Genomic DNA, 15,470 nt, shown 5'->3' on the forward strand with positions numbered 1-15,470 from the left:
GAATCCCAAGTCCGTGTCTGCAGGGAGGACAGCTGGCTCGAGCTTCCAGTGGCCCCGTGGACATCTGCACGTGCCTCTCTCACCATGTCAAATGCAGCACGTGTGGCCTGGATCCTGCCTTCCTGTGCCAGCCTAAATCACTCGTGTGGATGACCTCATCATTGGTCCTCCCAAGGCAGAAACCCCAAAGACACCAGGCACTCAGCCCCTCGTTGGTCATCAGCATCCAAGGAGGCAGCGATGGAGAAATGCCCTGGGAAGCACCAGGCTCTGTATTAGGAACAGTCTCATTGCTACTGCTTAATCTTCAATTCCTCCTTTAAAAGGTCTGTTTTACCTATTTCTTCTCTTGCATCCCCTCCCCCAGCCTATGGCTCCCTTCCCTCCCTCCACTGTATTCTGCTTTCTGTGGTCAGTCTGCCTTTACCAGAACTTTCTCCTTCTCACTCTGCTGCTCAAAAAAGACTATAATGGCACCTGTCATGGATTGAAGTGTGTCTGCCCACTCCCCCCGCCTCTGCCCAGGCTCCATTCAAAAGATATGTTGAATTCTCCCAGGATCTCAGAACGTGACCTCACTTAGAAACACGGGTGCTCCTTGACTTATGGAGTCAAACATGATAAACCCATTCCAAGCTGAAAACATCGTAAGTTGAAAATGCCCATTACTCTACGATTGGCCAATAGAAATGCAAATTAAAACCACACTGAGATTCCATCTCACTCCAGTCAGAATGGCAATCATCAAGAATACAAGTAACGTGGGGGGAAAATACAAGTAACGTGGGGGGAAAGGTTCACTCATACACTGCTGGTGGGACTGCAAATACAGCCATTCTGGAAAACAGTATGGAGAGTCCTCAGAAAACTTGGAATGGAACCACCATTTGACCCAGTTATCCCACTCCTTGGTGTATACCCAAAGGACTTAAAATTAGCATACTACAGTGATGTGGCCACATCAATGTTTATAGCAGCTCAATTCACAATAGCTAAACTATGAAACCAACCTAGGTGCCCTTCAACAGATGAATGGATAAAGAAACTGTGGTATATCTACACAATGGAATATTACTCAGCCAAAAAGAAGAACGAAATGATGGCATTTGCTGATAAATGGATGGAACTGGAAACTATCATGCTAAGTGAAATAAGCCAATCCCAAAGAACCAAAGGCCAAATATTCTCATATGTGGATGCTAACACACAATGGCAGAGGGAGGAGAAGATTAGAAGTTCATTGGATTAGACAAAAAAGAATGAAGGGAAGGGAGGGGGGATGAGAATAGGAAAGATAATAGAATGAATCGGACATAACTTTCCTAAGTTCATATATGAACACACAACCAGTGAAATCCACATAATGTACAATCACAAGAATGAGATCCTAATTAGAAAACATTATACTCCATGTGTGTATAATATGCCAAGATACACTGTCATGTACATCTAAAAAGAGCAAATTTTAAAAACACATACACACACAAAAAAGAAATATATTACTCCCTTAACCTTCTGAACCGCACCTACCTTAAATGCACTCAGGACACTCCCATTAGCCTATGGCAAGATCATCCCAAGCCTATTTTATAAAAGTGTTGAATATCTCATGTAGTGTATTGAATGCCTGCATCCAAAATGCAGGCCACAGTCAACTGCAGTGTGGGTTATTTCCCCTTCTGATCACGTGGCTGACTAGGAGGATGGCTCATGCCATGGCCCAGGATTTCCAGAGAGGATCATCCTGCATATCGCCAGCCCAGGCACAGATCAAAATTCAAAATACACAGCACAGTTTATACCGAATGCGTATCATTTGGGCAACAGGATAAAGCTGAAAAAATTGCTAAGTTGGGAAAATTCTGTGGTTCTTCCCAGAGGTGATCAAGTTTAAATTCCGTCATCAGGGTGGACTCTACTCCAATCTGACAGCTGTCCTTATAAAAGGGGAAATTGTGGACCTAGAGACAATGCTAGAGGGAAGATAACGTGAAGACCCAGGCAGAGGCCAACTACAAGCCAAGGAATGCCTGAGGCTACAGAAGCCAGGGGAGAGGCTGGAACAGATTCTCCAGCACAGCCTGCAGACAGACCCGACTCTGCTCACCCACTCTGCAGTGTCTGAACGTCAAGTCCATCAGGCCAGGAAGATCCTCTTTGATTTATTCCTAGATTAATTCCCACAACCTCCAGGCTAAGACCTTCTGGTCAATTTCTTCTGCACTAATCCCCACCTGGAATACAGCCCATTATGCTCACCCCACTTCCCTCTTCCATCCAAATCTTGGACATTCTTTAAGTTCTAACTTTAGTCCTTCTTCCTCAATAATATTGTTTTCTCTCTCTTCTCTGAACCACTGGCTGAGGGTGTAGTTCAGTGGTAGAGCACTTGCCCAGCATGCAGAAGGCCCTGGGTTCAATCCCCAGTGCCACAAAAATAAATAAAGTCTTCTCTGAACCACCATTGTATTTATTGTCTGGATCACATAAATTGACATGCGATCATGCCTGGTTCACATAATTCCCTGTTGGTTTTTTTGTGTAATATGCTTGGATCTAGAGTTGAATTTTAAATGACCAATCTCTATTGGAAACCACTTTTCTAGATACCTTTCTAGATTTGTTTTCACATGGTACAGCCTTTCATCTAGAGCTTCCCACAATTCTGGTATTATTATTGATCTTTTTTATTCCTGTAGTGCTGGGGATGGAACCCAGAGTTCCATGTGAAGCATTGAGCTACATCCCAGTCTCAGGTATTGTTTTATCATGTCATTCAACCAGATGTTACTGAGCACTTGGTCTACTGAGAAGGACATTACTGGAAAAGTCACTCAACTTCTTCAAGGCTTAGTTTTCCCACCTCTAAAATGTTACCTCTAAGAGTCACTGCAAAGATAAGATGGAGCCGTGCGTGGTGGCCCACACCTGTAATCCCAGTGACATGGGAGGCTGAAGCAGGAGGATCACAAATTCAAGGCCAGCCTCAGCAAGTTAGCAAGGCCCTTAGCAATTTAGCAAGACCCTGTCTCAAAATAAAAATATAAAGGGCTTGGGGGGCTGGATTGCGGCTCAGTGATAGAGCACTCGCCTGGCACATGTGAGGTATTCAGTTCCACCCTCAGCACCACATAAAAATAAAATAAAGGTATTGTATTAATATATATATGAGAATGATCTGGGATCATGGTAAAGCGCCCTGGGTTAGATCCCCAGTACAAAAAGAAAAAAAAAAAAAGATGGAGTGATTCATGTCTTGGTTTTGCCTTGTTTTGTTTGTACTGTGTATCAACACAAGGCCTAGTGCTAGGCAAGTGCTCTACCTCTGAGCTTCACCGCCAGCCCTGTAATAATTTATGTGAAAGTGATGTTGTTTTTGAGGTGCTGGGCAATCAAACCCCGGGCCTCAGGGCCTCGAAAAAGCTAGGCAAGCCCTTTATCACTGAGTCACACCCCCACCTTTTTTAAAGGTAAAGGTTTTCTCAACTGTGGGATTAAATCATTATTATGATCTCAGTGCCAAGTGAGCTCAGCTCGTTAGCTGCCATGCTGAAGGAATTATGGGCTTGAACCCAGTGAGATGGTTCCTCCCGATTCATGCCACAGGGACCAATAAATTTCATGACTAATAAAGAATGGTAGTAGGGATGGAGAGAATGGCAGGGCACATCCTGGTGGGTTAACAGGGTTACCTGCATAAATAAAAGACAGATAGCACACTGTCACTTCAATGCACCTAAGGCATGCAGTATCCCAGGCTCTCAGAAGAAATGATTGACGGTTCCCAACAAAACCCATGCTGTGCCGTAAATCCACAAGGTAATACATTACGCCTAAGCCAAGAGTTTAATGTTTGTTTTAAATTGAATTCTACTGATTTTAAGACTAAAAACTAACCACAAATTGCTGAATGTGAATTGGCAAGTCTGATTTAGAATCTTGACAGATTTCATCCCAGGAGCATTTCAAACCAGGGAAGAACCCACTGACCTCGTAGTCAACTTCAAATAAAGGTGAACTACAAGTAGCATACAGAGTCAGTATGCCTGGTAAGGATTCACATCCAGAAACCACCAAACTCCCCCTATAAAACCAGCCATATGACTGTAAGTTAAATGTTTCTATTTTAAAAGATGATATAAAAGAAAAAAAGTTTTTTCTTTTATATCATCTTTGTTATTTGTTCCATAAACTAGAATCTGAGCAACAATTTTTAGTGAATTAAGAAGTGAACATTTTTAAGTTGCAGACACCAAACACAGTGCACATATTAAGACAGTAAATACTGTAGCAGTCTTGTATAAATTCCCAAGGTTGGGCCCTGGATCTCCAGGGATATGGGCAGGAGGTCTGGGTGTCTCTTTCCCTCCCTCTGGTCTACCTGGGAACTCTTTTTTATTTTCTTTTTTTAGTTGTAGATGGGCACAATACCTTCATTTTATTTATTTATGTGGTGCTGAGGATTGAACCTGATGCCCACATATGAAAGGCAAGTGCTTTACCACTGAGCTACAACTCCAGCCCAACCTGTGAACTCTTGTCCCCCTTGATCAACCATCAACAGAGACTGGCTGAATGGTTGAATAAAGAAGGTTAAAGACTAAACTATCTCAGCAGCTGGGGAAGCTCAGGCAGGAGGATCACAAGTTCAAAGTCAGTCTCAGCAATTTAGTGAGGCCCTAAGCAACTTAGTAAGACTCTCTCTCAAAATAAAACATAATAAAAAAAAAATGTCTGGGGATGTGGCTTGGTGATAAAGTGCCTCTGGGTTCATCCCTGGTACCAACAAAAAAAAGACTAAACCATACTCACAGAGATGGAAAGACCTGGCAGCACCTCAGTGAACACATTTATCCACAAGACTTCATGAAAAAGAAATGGGTTAGGAAAAAAATATTTAGGAAAAGAAATCATTTGGTCCTATCTAGATTGAGTTTTAGCACAGAGGATCCCATGTGGAATAAGCCCCAAGCATGCCAAGAATATTTTGTACTGCATTACAAATGCAAACCAGCTCCTAAGCAGATGGAATTCAGAATTTTATAGCCCATAAATCTGTCTTCCTCTTATCACAGAAACTGCTTTAACGATTCAAAGCAAATTCTTAATAATTTCCTATTCTCGATGTTTAAAGCCTCTTTAGAAAGTAATATGAATCTGAGGGCTGGGGGGAGGGAGCGCACTTAGCATTCACAAAGCCCTGGATTCAATCTCCCATCACCAAAAGAGAGAGAGAGAGAGAGAGAGAGAGAGAGAGAGAGAGAGAGAGAGAGAGGGAGAGAAATACAAGTAGGATCTGTAATGGTACTTGTAAAAATTAAAAATTAAAAATTTTATTATTAAAAATTCAGAACCTTTGTTTAAGCAAAACATTTTATTTGTACTACCAGAAAAATCCTTACGGAGGAAATCCCTGAGAAATCCAATATTTTGTCTTTTATCTTTTAATGAAACTGTATTAAAGGTGAATAAGATAGCCAAGTGGTGCAGGTCTGCAATCCCAGCTACTGGGGAGGCTGAGCCAGGACAATCAAAAAGTTCAAGGTCAACCTTGGCAACTTAGCAAGATCCTGTCTCAAAATTAAAAAAGGGCTGGGGATGTAGCTCAGTTAAACCTCCAGCAACACCCCTGCCCCCTTAATTAATTAAATAATTAAAATTAATAACACTTATTTCTTATGCTGATGCAGAGACATGAGAATAACTGTCACAAGAAAAAAACCAGCACTCTGCACAGGGCCCACCCACACCTCACTTCCACCTTCTTCCCTTTCCAGGCTCCTAGACCCACCCCCACACCCCCACCCCGGGCTGGGAATTGAACCAGGGCACTGGCAAGCTAAGCATGTGCTCTACTTCTGAGTCACACCCAGACGGTGGGTGGCTTGGCAGCTCTGAGTGGCTTTGAGCTTTCAGGCATCAATTACTTTGTACTGTACGTTTCTGGATGGAGACTTTGGGGATGGGAAAGGGACAAAGGATGAAGGACTCTTGAAGGGTAATTGCTACTTGATGTCAGAAAATAAGGAAAAAAAACAGCAAAAGACTGCATTTGGCCTCCGCTCATCCCTCTTCCAAGCAAATGGCACCCTGTCACTTCATTGTCCCCTGACTGTGTGCCAGCCTCATGATCGGGGCAAAAGAGAGCGTTTATCATTTAAGCTCATTTGTTAGCCCAAGCGTGTGCTGTAACAGATGGACAAAGCATCGTTCTTATGAAAGAGGAACAGCTTTGTGAAAGAGAATTCTGCTTAATAGTGGCAGAAATCTGGAGACCACATTCTGTAACCGTTTGCTAAATTTGGTTTTGATCGCTAGCTTTGTACTGGCAGAGTTAGAGGAGAAAAACAGGATTGGGGGATTTTTTTGGTTTGTTTTGGTTTAGTTTTGGTTGTTTATTTTATTTTATTTTTGCGTCACTGGGATTGAGCCCAGGGGTGCTCTACTTCTGAACAACATCCCCAGCACTTTTGTATTTTTTATTTTGAGACTAGGTCTTGCTAAATTGCTGAGGCTGGCCTTAAACTTGGGATAGTCCTGCCTCAACCTTCCAAGTCACTGGGATTATAGGCATGTGCCACCACACTGGCTTGACACTCTGTTTTTTGTTTCTTCGTATGTAGCAACCTGGATGCTAATATCCAGAATACCCTCTGGGAAATCTTACAGATCGAGTGCAATACTTCAGCCAGCCACACTTAGTTTTTCTTCCTTATAACTTCATCCTTAAAATCAAAGCTGTAAATCATCAAGAACACAAGCAACAATAAAGGTTGGCGAGGATGTGTGGAAAAAGGTACTCTCATACATTGCTGCTGGGACTGCAAACTGGTGCACCCACTCTGGAAAGCAGTACGGAGATTCTTCAGAAAACTTGGAATGGAACCACCATTTGACCCAGTCATCCCATTCCTAGGTTTATACTTAAAGGACTTAAAGTCAGCATACTACAGCGACACAGCAACATCAATGTTTATAGCAGCTCAATTCACAATAGCTAAACTATGGAACCAACCTAGGTGCCCCTCAACAGAAGAATGGATAAAGAAAATGTGGTATATGGGCTGGGGTTGTAGCTCAATGGTAAAGCACTTGCCTAGCATCTGTGAGGCACTGGGTTCAATCCTCAGCACTACATATAAATAAATAAAATAAAGGTCCATCAATGACTAATATATATATATATATATATATATATATATATATATATATTTTTTTTTTTGTATACAAATGTTCATAGCAGCTTTATTCAAAACAGCATAACTGCAAACAACCTAAATATCCATCAATAGACAAGCAAACTGGCATATTCATACAATGGAATACCACTTAGAAATAAAAATGAATGAATTAATGACATATCCAACAAACTCTATTAGCTTCAAAAAATATGGAACAATACATAAAAACATACAATGTAGAGTACATTTATAACAAATTCTAGAATAGCAAAACTAATCTACATTAACAAAAAGTAGTTCAGGGGTTACCTGGGCCAAGGTGAGAAATGGGGACTGCAAAGCCACACAGGGAACTCTAATACGAAAGAAATGTTGTTTACCTCAACTGTGACAATGATTGCATGGGTGTTTATGTTGGTCAAAAATCAAACTGTACACTTAAACAGCTGTTTTACTGTATGAAATTATACTTAAAAAGTTAATTCTTCAAAAGTCTATCTTTAGTTCCAATGATCTGAACTATCCCCTTCGTTATAAGAAATCCTTTTGAAATGAAAAAAAAATGTAATATTTGATTCCTATTTAAAAAGTCATGGACCAGGCTAGGAGTATAGCTCAGTTGGTAGAGTGCTTGTCTAACATGCACAAGGACCTGGGTTCAATCCCTAGCACCACCGAAAAAATTGGGGTTGTGGCTCAGTGGTAAAGTGCTTGCCTAGCCCATGTGAAGCACTGGGTTGCACCCTTAGCACTACATAACAAATGAAATAAAAGCATGCTGTCCATCTACAACTACAAAAATAAAAATTAAACAACAGCAGCAAAAAAATCATGGACCAAAGAGCAGTATGCAAATAACATGTAACAAAGAATACTTAAAAATCAAGGATTGAAAAACTGAAGCCCTTAATCTGGTTAACCTAGGAAGTAAATATGAAAAAACAGCATTTCTTCACATATGCATAATGTTATGAAAACACAACACACTTCTAAAGGTTAAATTGGCAAAATCATTAAGGGTAAGACTAACATATTACCCTACAAAATCTCTTTCTCTCCAAAGCTTCTTTCTGGTAGTGGACACTCCCTGTTTTCCTTTTACTATAACTCACTACATACAGAGCTGAAACATTCTGTATTGAGTCAATATAAATAATCAGTTCCTGTTTTTTAAATAGTAAACATTTTATATTTTTACTTAAAAAATCAGAAGTTGTGCCAGGCACAGTGGCCCATGCCTGTAATCCCAGTGATTCAGAATGCTAAAGCAGGAGGACTGCAATTTTGAGGTCAGCCTCAGCAACTTAATGAAGTCCTAAGCAATTTAGTGAGAGCCTGTCTCAAAATAAAAATTCAAAAGGGCTGAGGATGTGGCTCAGTGATAAAGCATCGTGGGTTCAATGCCTACTACCAAAAAATAAAAATAAAAAATAAAATCAGAAGTTGTGTTTCAGTTATGCAGTCTAGCTCAATTATCAGCTGAGTCAATTCAGGAATGGTGGGGCAGTTCCCAAGACTTGATTTAAAAGTATGGTGAAGGGGATGTTGCTCAAGCGGTAGCATGCTCGCCTGGCATGCGTGAGGCCCGGGTTCGATCCTCAGCACCACATACAAAGATGTTGTGTCCGCCGAAAATTAAAATAATAAATATTTAAAAATTCTCTATTTTTGTGACATTCCTTAAGCAAGTTAATCAAGATGTTGCATTCTTCAGTGTGCAAGTGCGAAGATAAGTCAGGATGCATCCTTGGGAGGTGATGATCACAGCAGTGCAACCGACTCGCGGCCGAAAGCCAAGTCTTACAGAGACCCGAAGGCCGGGTGCCCAGGGCTCGCACAGCCGTCCTAAAATATATTTTTTAAATGTGGTATATATACACAATGGAATATTACTCACTAACAAAGAAGAATGAAATTATGGTATTCGCTGGTAAAGGGTTGGAATTGGAGAATATTATGCTAAGCGAAAAAAGCTAAAGAACCAAAGGCTGAATGTTTTCTCTGATATGTGGATGTTAATTCACAAAGGTGGAGGGGAGAATAGAGGTATTTTGGACTAGACAGAGGGGAGGAAAAGGAGGGGAGGGGGGATGGGGGTTGAACATTATTACCCTATGTGCATATAGGATTACATGACCTGTGTAATTACATCATGTACAAACAGGAGAATGAGAAGTTAGAGCCCATTCATGTATGATGTGTCAGAATGCATTCTACTGTCATGTATAACTAATTAGAATAGATTTTTAAAAAATCAAAGCTGTAACTTAAAGCTACAGAGCACTGCTCATCTCAGCCATTAGAGCCACACGCAGGGTAAAGTGCCCGATGAGCTGTGGTTAAATTCTAGATTAGAACAGGAAGTACTAAGTACATGGCTAAGACCTGAGTGAGAACATGGGTGATGAGGATGATTGAAGCTTTCAAGCAGAGGAAGAGAAGGTGTCAGAGTATTGAGGGTGACATGGGTGTGGAGGTTCCGCAGCCTTCAGCCTACTTGAGGACCCTTTATCTCACTTTTTTGTGGGTGATCTTCTTGACCATGCCACATAATGGGATACCCAAAATAGGTGCTTACATTGCATAAGAGACTCACTTTTACAACTTCTTTAACTAACATGTGATTATGTGGCATTATTAAGTGAATCCAATGCATGGAGTGGGTGGAGGAAGCCCTGGGCAAATTCTGAACAATTAAAGGGAGCCAGATGCCCCAAGTTGAGAAGGAGATCATTCACACACAAAACCAAAGAGATTATTACACACTGATAGCCTTTGCTACTGCTCAGGCAAACTGTACTGCCAATCTGGAATTACAAAAAAAAAAAAAAAAAAATTTCTTCCCCCCCCTAACCCCTAGTTCACTATTTTAATCATCACTAAGGCAGACGGCCCAGCTTCAAAAGCTAGGTGTGAATCCTCCATTGTGTCCAATAAGCCAGGACGTACAGGCAAGCAAACAAGATGCAAATCCCATTCCATGTGGCTAAAGCCTTTTTTATCTTTAAGCAAAGGCCCAGAAAACTTACTCTCTTTGGTGGTTTTTATAATACGGCTTCAACACCATTGTAGACTGTGTGATACTCATTTAAATAAATCGCATGTAGCCAGCAAGACAGCTCTTTGTTTAGTCTGAGGCTGTTTTCATGATTAAAGAGACCTGATCTCATCCTCTTAATTAATGCAAAGCTCAAGGGTATCTATCATTTACCCTGCAGCAATGCTCCCATTATGGGGCATTTTGGAGCTGCCCACGGTCACTGTTGGTAGCTGGGGAAGGAACACCCTGCGAGTAGAGTCAAGCATCAATGGGAGTCTCCAGGGTGAGCAGCAAATGCCACCTCACTCAGGTCATGTTGAATGAGCCAAGAAGACCCTTTATACCCACCCAAGAAAGCTAATCTCAGGATAAGGCAACCATCTTCATTCTCTCAGAAAGTGTGCCTGAACTACTGAAGAGGTTCTGGATGTGATTTCCCAGTTTCTCATGAGAAAAGACTTTTGAAGACATGAATGGGTAGGGAGGAGGATGCTCACTAACGTCTAACGGCTCCAGAAAGACTTGAAATGTCTTCAGGGTATGCTCTGCCTTCTGAATTATTGTACTCTCCAGATCATCAAGCAGGGGATTCGAAATATATTTGTCGCATAAATCCTTGTTGGTTGACAGACTGGGGTTATGGGCTTGAAAAATATCTTTCCTTCCTTCTACTAAGTTGGTCAGCACAACTAAAATAAAACTTGTTCTAGGGTCTGGGGTGTGGAGCTCAGTGGCAGAATACCTGCTTAGCATGCACAGGGCCCAGGGTTCCATCCCCAGCACCAACCAACAAACCAACCAAGAGTTGTTCTAATTTTTTGCCTTTGGGGTCTTGTGTCAGATTTCTTTTTGCAGAGATCTGGATCTAAGACACTTTCCATTTTGTTTGATTCTGAAAGTCATCCCTGGAGGTCAGTAATGTTATTCTTGATTTCAATGGGAGATAAGCAGGTTGGGAAATTTTATGCCTGTCTTGATATTTTAGTTTAAATCATTTAAACTGGAAAAAAAAAAATCCCTGAAAAGGTGTCTGTTCTGAAACCTGGAGAACACTTCCTCTAAGGAGATGGTGATTTATAAGGCTAATCACCCCCCTGGACTCCAGCCGCCTACAGTAAAGTCAGGCAAATTGTACTGCCAATCTGGAATTACAAAAAAAAAAAAAAAAAAAGTTTCTGCCCTCCGGTTCCAAAAGTCAGCACATCTTAGCTTGGTTCATTTCTGAAGTGTCATAAGTTAACAATGATGCTGACAGGGACAGTGTTTTTGCTTGACCAACCGCAGGGACACTTTTTTTCTTTTTTTCTCCAGTTCTAGGGATGAAACCCAGGCTTCCTCACACATGCAAGACAAGTGCTGTACCACTGAACAGTACTCCTAGCCCTGGGACACATTCAAATCACCCAGGGCCAGCCCATCCACAGAAAACAAATTGCCTATAGATATACAGTATGTTATAAAAAGGGAAAATATTGAAAATCCTAGGGAGAGGATATATATTTCTATTCGAGGATTAACATGAGATTCGAAGGCAGCATGTACAAAAAGAATGCTTTTCAGTAGAAAGGAATCATTATGAGTAGAATAAAATATTTGCCAACATGACTCAGTTTCTAGCTGGGTATGGTGGCACATGCTTGTAATCCCAGCTGCTCAGGAGGCTGAGGTGGGAGGATACCACGTTTAAGGCCAGCCTCAGCAACTCAGCGAGACTGTGTCTCAAAAGAAAAAGTAAAATGGGTTGTGGATGTAGCTCAGTGATAGAGCACTCTTATGTTCAATCCCCAGTACCACCAAAAACAACAACAACAACAAAAACCCTTCAGTTTCTGAGGTTGAATTTACACCAAACCATCAAAAATTACATATAAACTGAGTGTCAAGGAAAGAGTAACTCAGTGTCACTAGATTTAACGCCGCCAAGTTTAATTTTCTCTCTACCTATTTATTGAAAAATTGCACTTTGTCAACTGTCTGAACTCTAAGACCAAATACTATCCATATCATGAGACATACATTTTCTTTGAGAGAAAAGAATATATTAAACTCACAGATGATTTGTATGGATTCTTTCAGACTCGCCAACTAGCAAGTCAGTTTTAAAATCTAATATAGAAGAATCTAAGAAATACAGTAAGTAGTCCCTTGTTATCTCAGGGGAATGGGTTTCACTGGCACTCCCACTCCTGTGGACATCAAAATCTGTGGCTATCTGAGTCTCTTATATAAAATGGTCTAGTTTACATATAACCTATGCATATCCTGCTATATAATTTAAATCATCTCTAGATTCCTTATAATACCTAACACAATGTCAAATGCTATATAAATAGTTGTTAAACCATATTGTTTAGGAAAGAAGGACAGGGAAAATAAAAGTACATGTCCAGTACAGGCAAGCAACCACTATGTGCCAGCAATGACACACTTTTTTTTTTTTTTTTTTTTTTTTGATCCCTAGTTATTTGAATCCCAGGATGTGGAAGCTGCAGAATTAGGGCACCAACTATAATATTGATGACAGAGTTAGATAGGACCTCAGCCTTTGCCTCAAGGCTTTTCAAACAACATTCTCAGTGGGGCATCCCCAGCAGACATCCTGAAACGATTTTCCCCAGAAAAATCAAAAGGAAAAAATGTTCCTATCTTCATCATTAGCAATAGCATTCAAAGCATTTCACCAGCCCTTGCCAGTATAATACACTTTTAGTGCCCGAATATATTCAAGCTAACATTGTCTTTTGGATATTTATACCCCAAGATAGGATTTGGTGTAAACGAAGCAGTACCACTTTTTGTGGGGTGATGAGAAAAGAGAACGCTATGGTAATATTATCTTCCCAGGATTTGGGGATTCCAGGATATCATTTTCAAAGCTTCTTTGGGTCCTGCTATATTATCCAACTCAGTTATCTCCATTGAATGGGGTCACGCAAAAGCTCAGGAAAGGACGCACAAATGGGTCACTCCTGATCCACAAGGTAACTATCCAGCTTCTTTCTAGGATAGTCAATGGACAGAAATGCAAAGGAAAGAATGCAACTCAAGAGCAGACCAAAGAAGAGAGCACGAGATGTTAATTCTTATGCAGACTCTAAGCCATTTATGTTTAGTATCTTATAAGAAGTTCCTTCTGCTTGTACTTCAGGTAAGAAGTAGAAATAACCAGCTGACCAGACAATCAAGAAGCCATGCAATGGAATTTCCAGGGGAATCTAATAAACATAGAATTTTCCATGAAAATAAAGGCAGGGATTGGAAAAATGTTCTCAGATAATTACTGATAAGGGATATTTTCATTTAAACAAACCATAATAATGAAAGGTGATGGTGTGCTACATTCCATGATCCAAAAATAGCATGGTAGGTACTTAAATGGGATCCTATAGTACAGGGTTGAAAGAAGTGGGAAGCTGTTGGGAAAAGAATGTGCTAATAGTGGTGCAGTGAGATCTGGTGTGACCCTCCGGTCCCCAGCCCAGAGCATGACCAGATTATCTCTCCTAGAAGACATTCCATTAGTGTAGATGACCTTGCCCATCTCAACCAAACCCATGAATATCCTAAGGAAGAAGGGAGGTGCAGGTTTTAAAAAACTGATCCTTAATCACTATATGAAAGTAAATTTGAAGGGGAAGGAAATGTAACATGTGTCATGTTCCACCAAACACTTTATGTCTTTGGTGGCGGTTGTCAAAGCACTCCAGATCATTCCTGCTCTTTTTGTTTCCTGAGTTGAAGGGCAGGTACTAGTTCTGCCAAGGATGAAATCAAGTGGAAATCTGAGACTAGAGGTCAAATAGAACAGGGAGGAACTGACCTGACCGCAGTACTGCCTCCCACCCCTGGTAAAGGAATCTGGAAATACAAGTTGCCTTGCAACAAGTCCATAACTATATTCTAAAATTACAGATGAAAAATTTAATCTCCATTTTTAGAAGAAAATAGGTTAAAATCTGTTTCATGAAAAAAGCATGGCTATGCAGACTGCCACATGAAACCACCTTTCATGCACACCCTGGGAGCTGACCTAATCTAATGTCGGACCTCCAAAACTCTAAAATTAAAATGTTTTTAAAAATTAACTATTAAAGGGGCTGGGGATGTGGCTCAAGCGGTAGCACGCTCGCCTGGCATGTGTGCATGGGTTCGATCCTCAGCACCACATACAAACAAAGATGTTATGTCTGCCGAAAACTAAAAAATAAATATTAAAATCTCTCTATTTCTCAAAAAAAAAATTAACTATTAAAAATATTTCTTTTTAAATTAACTATTTAAAAAGTGTTTGGGGGTTGGAGGAGTAGTCTAGTGGTTCAGATCTTGCCCTAACATGGTAGGGTCCTGTGAGAGAGAAAGAAAGAAAGAAAGAAAGAGAGAAAGAGAGAGAGAGAGAAAGAGAGAGAGAGAGAGAGAAAGAGAGAGAGAAAGAGAGAGAGAGAGAAAGAAAGAGAGAGAGAGAGAAAGAAAGAAAGAAAGAGAAAGAAAGAAAGAAAGAGAGAGAGAGAAAGAGAGAAAGAAAGAAAGAGAGAAAGAAAGAGAGAGAGAAAGAGAGAGAGAGAAAGAAAGAGAAAGAGAGAGAAAGAAAGAGAGAAAGAAAGAGAGAGAGAGAGAGAGAGAGAGAGAGAGAGAAAGAAAGAAGGAAGGAAGGAAGGAAGGAAGGAAGGAAGGAAGGAAGGAAGGAAGGAAGTTAGTTTGTTTGGATCTAAAGCTGTCTATTCCATAGATTAAATTTGGTGGTTTACAGTGGGGAGCAAAGGGGTGTAGAAGGAATTATTCGCTCTATGAAGTTGGATCTCAGGTGGGAATCGATATGGGGTTCATAAGGTGGGAATGGATATGGGGTTCAGCAAACGCTTTGGATCTGATAGGTATCAGGTGAGACAAGCCTCCCTCCCCACCCCCAACCTTTTATCTAGTTGGTCAGCAGCGTGCGGTTTTCATCATGGGACAAGCATTTCCAGAATAAATACATCAATCAAAAGAAGTGCTGCAAGCCCTCAAAAATCAACATCTTCCTCCTTAATAAAACCACAACCGTTTGGCCAGAGAATGAGGAGAGGCTAATAGGAAGGAAATCTAATGGAATTTTCCCTTTTAAAAAAACGACCAAAAATGTTGTAAAATAAACAGAAAAAGAGAAAGAAGCCCGTCTTTTCAAGATCATTACAACTACTGCCTTAAGATTGCAGAATACCTTGAATATCTTTTTTTTTTTTCTTTCCCCAATGCAAAATGACTTTAAAAGC

General features: G+C 40.7%; 1 protein-coding gene across 8 annotated transcripts in view; it reads right to left on the minus strand.

The window, feature by feature from the left end:
* Trim2 (tripartite motif containing 2) overlaps nt 1–15,470 on the minus strand; it is a 199,875-nt gene that overhangs the window by 107,935 nt on the left and 76,470 nt on the right. The window lies entirely within an intron of this gene.

The sequence above is a fragment of the Marmota monax genome, unplaced genomic scaffold, assembly GCF_021218885.2.
Source record: "Marmota monax isolate L192 unplaced genomic scaffold, Marmota_monax_Labrador192_F-V1.1 WCK01_AAM20220418_F8-fsc00002, whole genome shotgun sequence".
Lineage (NCBI taxonomy): Eukaryota > Metazoa > Chordata > Mammalia > Rodentia > Sciuridae > Marmota > Marmota monax.